The sequence below is a fragment of the Kogia breviceps genome, chromosome 10, assembly GCF_026419965.1.
Source record: "Kogia breviceps isolate mKogBre1 chromosome 10, mKogBre1 haplotype 1, whole genome shotgun sequence".
Taxonomy (NCBI): Eukaryota; Metazoa; Chordata; class Mammalia; order Artiodactyla; family Physeteridae; genus Kogia; species Kogia breviceps.
Genome location: NC_081319.1, coordinates 85678862 through 85684946, shown reverse-complemented (window position 1 = coordinate 85684946; position 6085 = coordinate 85678862). Strand labels below are relative to the sequence as shown.

Here is a 6085-nt window from a genome sequence, read left to right as displayed (position 1 = left end):
GAAGATGCACGGAGCAGGCAGTGCTAAGAGTGGATGCAGATAAGCAAAGAGAAAACGCTGTTTCAAGAGAAAAAGGCTGTGGCACGGGCGGATTGTGCTGGAGGTCTAGAAGCCTAGGAATCATTGCAAGTGCCAGCCTTAATTCCTCTTTCTCCTCCCCACCCAGCCTGCCCTCACGGCCTTTTAAAGAGCGCTCAATAAATAATAGATGTCTGAGGAATGTTTGTTGAATTGCTGAATGGCTCCCTTTCCCCATTCTGTCTCTGCTTCTACTTTGGTCCCTGTTAATTACTCACATTTTGGCATTTCTGATTCAAGAGACTTTGAAGGATCAGAAGGTCTCTTTTAGAGATCTCTAAATCAAAAAATTTTACCTTTGAGGTCTGTAAATGGTCTTGAGTGAGTCGCTAAACCCCGTGAAATTGTATACAAAATTTTTGTCTATGTGCCCGAGTCATCAGATCATCAAAAGGACTGAGATGGAGCTCCCCATTCATTTTCCTAGCCACTATTAACATGTTGCACTTATCTTTTGTGGTTTCCCCCTAACCAACTGTTAATCCTTTGCAGTCAGGGATTCTATCTTCTACATCTTTCATTTTTTGCATTCTGTGATCACCGCCATACTGAGCACAGTAGGCAGTCAGCATGGAGTAAACATGACTTCTAAGTCCTCTACTGAAGGGCATTAATTTTATTTTTGTAGATTTTTCACTTTTAATTACTAAAGTGACTATATCTCACAAAAGTGAACACGACAAAAAGTGAGAAGCTCCTTCATTCCCAGTTCCGCTTCTTAACCTATTTTAAAATGTATATAAAACTCACAAACTATGACTTACAAAAACTAGTTCATGCTATATATTACAATTCAGCAAATTTCTGGGGTTTGTTCATTTGTTTTAAACTTAGATTAAATCCTCTCCAGAAACTGCCAAACCAACATGTGGGTACCTACATCTATCCCATTCTTTTTAGTATATTACTTCCATTGAATGGATGGGCATATTTTCAAGTTTCTGATATTGCAAAATATTACAGTGAACATCCTTAGACATATATTTTAATTTTTAAATTTTTTTGTATTTCTGTAGGATGGCTTTTTTAAAGAAAAATTGCTGAGTAGAGATTATTTTGATAGATATTGCCAAACTGCTCTTCGGAGGGGTATTTATCATGAGTTTCACTAAGTGTGTCAAGACTGCTCTCCAAGGCCCTGGAAGGGGTCGCCCTGTATGAACATATGTTCTTGTAAAACTTGCAGAAGTATATTATAATGGAAATTAGTTAAGACTGCGGCCTCTTTTTATTCCAATTTTTCCTCAGATACGTTATATATGCTTTAGAGTAGCTGTATCTTTTGAGAATGTCTATTCTTTTTCTTAAAAAGGACCCCCTTGTGTCCTTTTTAAGAAACTTGTGTAAGTTTCAGACTTCACAAAATCTGGATCCGCCTCTGCTGGTCTTCCGAAAATTAATTTAAGCTCCCAACAGAAGCAGAAGAGAGAGTGCCCGGATTGCCCTGAATGATATTTTGCCCAATGCCTCTTCCCCAGCGACAATAAAGCGTCAGATTTTATTATCAGCGTGGTCTCACTGAAGCTTGACCTAACTCTTCTGGGTTACAGCTATTGAAAACTTATGAAGGAAATATTTAACTATGATTACAGACGGAGGTTTACCTTCTCGGTTGGTCCCATGGTGTAATGGTCAGCACTCTGGACTTTGAATCCAGCAATCCGAGTTCGAATCTCGGTGGGACCTCTCTCAGAGGAACATTTTATAGTTCTTAGGATCACATCTGAACCGGAAAGAAAGCGTTCCTCTGCTTTACACATTTGTGGTCGTGTGCAGTAGTATTGGATTCTACGACTCTGTTCAAACAAAAGGACAGAATACTTGTCCTGGGAACAAACGGATTCTTTAAAATTAAGCTTTCCAATCGCACAAAGTTCAATACCAAGGAGGCTGACTAGAAATGGTCAGCCTCCCAGCAACCTTATGAACTTCTCAGGGCTCGGGCGGAACAGCTCCAGCAGCGCAATTCCTTGATGGAGACCACATCTCAAAACCTCAAAGGTACCAAGGCCTCCTCGCCGCGCCCGCTCCTAAGCCTAAAACCCTACGTGCCGAGTCGCCGAGCCTCGGCCGGGTGCGCGCTTTCTCCGTCCGGGGTCACTTCTCACCTCCTCTTCCCATTCGCATTTCACCGAGACAGTTCACTCTCCTCTGCCTTCTCTCATTCCTTCTCGTTCTCATCACCCACCCCAAATGCGAAGCCGGCTTGGAAACTCCTCGAAAGCCTGCAGCCGCGGAGCGCGCAGTTCCTGCCGTCCAAGCACAAAAACTCACGTCTCTCCCCGCGTGTCCCCTCTCCCGCCGCTCGGGCCCGCGGGAAATGGAGCGCACCTCTGAACGCGACCTCCTCAGAAAGTGCCAAACACCTGCATCCGAAGCACCCGGGAGACGGTTCTCTGGAGCTGACGCTCAGGGACAAGAAATGTCCCCCTGATAAAGTACTCCGTGTGTAGACAGAAATCAAGCTGGAGACAAAGCTGATCAAACGTAGAAAGTCCGGTTAGTTCTAGATAGCCACTCATTTGCCGTTAGAATGAGAAACGTAGGCGAGTGGGAGGAAAGGTTTCCTTCAGCTGGACAGGAACTAAATTAGGAGGAGACAGGTATCTATGTTCTGTACAAATTAATCTCTTCTATGTCATAATAGGCAACCCTTAAATCCAGTGATCTATTTTCAGGTTCCTTCTTGCTTCAACATTTTAATGTTCTCATATGTAACCAAAAAGTAAATCAAGTCCTACTCTCACCAATTCCAGTAACTCACTAAATTATAAATATTTCATTGACTCATATTATGAATTACCATTGGTTACACAGAGACTTTGTAACAAAGTAAGGTTACTAAGTTTATGAAAACAGATTCTTTTGTTTCGTACCATGAGCACTTGATTGTATCTCTACTTAGATGGTCTGTGATGATGCTAATTGCAGGGGGAAATAACCCTTTCTACTTGGAGTGTTGCCTTAGCAGGTGTGGTCCTGTCTTCTTTCAACCTTGTTGATGCTAGTATGAGCAAAAGTATCCTCCAAAGTATCCTCTCTCTTCTGAACTGGCCTGATAGCTTTCCCGGTGTGGGGAGTTTCTAACTGCATTCCCTCCAACCAATGCCACCTCCAGCCTGTGGTTCTCAGACATCTGCAGCACTAACATCCTAACCCAAAGTCAAAACCTCAAATAGACTCCAGAGTTCCAACCACCCTCCTGGAACTTTAGGAAATGATGTAACAGAAGGGAGAACCACTTCATTTCAAATACTGAAGGAGAATTAATGACATAATCATTATGGTCATATTTAGCATCAAGGACCCATTTGTCCTAGCTGAAATTCAGTAACTCAGACATTATTCCAAGCCTCTAAATTACAGTAATGAAACATACCTGGCTGGAGGAGGTACCTGCCCTCAAGTGACCCAGGGCTGGAGAGAAGGCCAAGGAACAGCTGATATAGGGAGGCAGAACCAGTAACAGACACATGAGAGGCTGGGAGAGCATGTGGACACTTCTGTGGGAACCTTACCTGGTCTGTGGATCTCCCATTCTTTAAGGAAGCTGCAGGAAGCCCCGTGGATATTAACAACGACTCCCTCCTTGACCAAACTTGTGTCAAGCTCCTCCGAGCCCTTTTACAAACCATCTTTGGCCTGCCCAGCCCAGTTTTAGTAAAGAATCCTGTTGATTCCAGTTTGGGCAAGAATCCTGCTAAGCCAGTTTATCTAGAATCCCCCCAACACCCTTGATAGCCAATCAAGTTCCCCTTCCTTCACTCTTGATATTTAATCAAGTTTCTTTCAGTAATTTTCCACCTAATGACTCCTTACTCTGCCCCTTTGGCTATAAATCCTCAGCTGCCTCTGTTGTATTCTAAATGGAGTTTAATCTTCCTGATTGCAATAGTCTTAAAGTCTTCCTTGTCTGTTTGACTCCATCTGGTGCAATTTTTCTTTGACAGTTTCCTCAAAGAACTTATAGACACATCCTGGGAAAACTGCTTTTTCAGAAAAGAGAGCTAACTCAGGATTTGAGGGTGCAATAAATGTAGAGAATGTGTGTCCAATGTAGATGGCTGAATGAATTAATGGTAGCCAATTTCCTGAAGATATAAAAACAGATTTTAAAATTTGTCCAAGATATGAGGATGTGGCTGGTAAAATTGAAGCCAGGAGCAGCTTTCGTGGGCTGAACATTTACAGAAATAAAGAGCATTCTGGGTGATTGGATGTAATACATAGATACCTCAGCCAGACACAAAGCTTTAAGATCAACATGAGAAGCATCTGGATGCTTTATTAAATTACAGATTCCAGAGCACACTCCCTGAGATCATAATTTAATAGATCAAGAGTGAGGCCCAGAATTCTTCATTCACAACAAGCTTTTGAAGCAGCCTAGAGATCATACTGCAAATACTGCTCTCACCTTAAAAATAAAATAAAATAAAATAAAATAAAGCAAAAAATATTCTATCCTTATAAATGTAACAAATATTTTGTTGTAGTAAAAGAAATGAAAATTAAATTGCACTGCAATATCACTATCACCTACTAAAATAACAGAGAAGCCAAAGTTGACAACATAGCATATTGGAGAGGGTGAAGGGAGAAAGGACCTCAGTCATTACTGGCTGGGAGTATAGATTAATAAAATTCCTTTGGAGGGCAGTTTGGCAGTAGGTGTGAATATTTCAAATGCACATATCCTAGTAGACAGCAAACTCCTTTTTAGAAATTTATCTTGCAGTATTACAAATGCACATATTCAAAATTACATATACTTATATATGAATAACTTTATACATAAATGTCTCTATATAATATTATATATAAATGTATAAAGTTATTCATTTCAGCATAGTTTGTAAAAGCAAAAGATGGGGGAAAAAACCTAAATGTCCAATAGAGGGCTGGTTAAATAATATACAGTAACCCATATGTTGGAATACCATGTGTCCTTGGAAAAGCATAAACTGTCACTTTTTTTTTTATGATATGGAAAGTGCTCCAAGATATATTGCTTAGGGGAAAAGGGTAACGTACAGACCAATATGCATAGTATGTTATCATTTGTGTTACCCCTTTTTGAGATAAAAAGATATATTTATTGCACGTGGTATATATTCATATATGCTTAACATGATTCTGGAAGGAATTAATAACAATGGCTATCTGTGGGGAATGTAATTAGGTGGTTGGTAAATAAGAAAGGATGCAAGGGTTTTCTGTATAGCTTTATATATATGATATTTTAATAATTTTAAATTAAACTATATTTTATGTATAAAATACTTAAATAACTTTTATTTTATAAAATATTTTATATACATATAAAAATATTTTCCCCAAAAGTTCTGACAAGATGGAGATCACAAGAGAAACGACACAATATTGACATTCTTCTGTTCTGCTAAAGGAGGAATCCATGGATCTAACAGGAAATGTCATGTGGGATATATTTTCAGTTTTGTTTCTTTAACAAACTTGGTGAAAATTGCAGTACAGTTAAAAATAGGCTGAAAATATCCTGCATGTGTAACACAACATATAATAATTTGTTGTGTATATCTAGGCAATGTCTTATTATATCCCTCTTCCTCGAAAAAGTCCGTGAGAGTATAAGTACAGCTCCCACCCTGAAGCAAGTTGCTATGTTAGATGATGAGAGACAGTATTCACATGACAAGCAGGAACTACTTCGGTGAAGAGCGCCCTGCTCACACAGTGGCCGCCCTGAAGGTGCCAAGATGTAGAGGACCTCACGACGAGGGTGGGATTCGAACCCACGCGTGCAAAGCACAATGGATTAGCAGTCCATCGCCTTAACCACTCGGCCACCTCGTCTGATAAGACTTGGACAGCCTCATGTCGTTCATTACTGCAGTTCCGCTCTGTCGTACTATATCTAATTGCCTTTCTTTTCTGGTTTAATCCTGACTCAATCCTCACAATCAGATATTTTTATATACGTTTCACAGCAACCATAAAACTGAAAATGACAGAGTGGTTCGATTAC

General features: G+C 40.2%; 2 non-coding genes across 2 annotated transcripts; one reads left to right on the top strand and one right to left on the bottom strand.

The window, feature by feature from the left end:
• The first annotated feature begins 1692 nt into the window (after positions 1–1692).
• Positions 1693–1764, top strand: TRNAQ-UUG (transfer RNA glutamine (anticodon UUG)). The gene has a single exon. It is a non-coding gene; the product is annotated as a tRNA-Gln (tRNA).
• Positions 1765–5831: 4067 nt separating this feature from the next.
• On the bottom strand, positions 5832–5913 carry TRNAS-GCU (transfer RNA serine (anticodon GCU)). The gene has a single exon. It is a non-coding gene; the product is annotated as a tRNA-Ser (tRNA).
• Between the last annotated feature and the right edge of the window lie 172 nt (positions 5914–6085).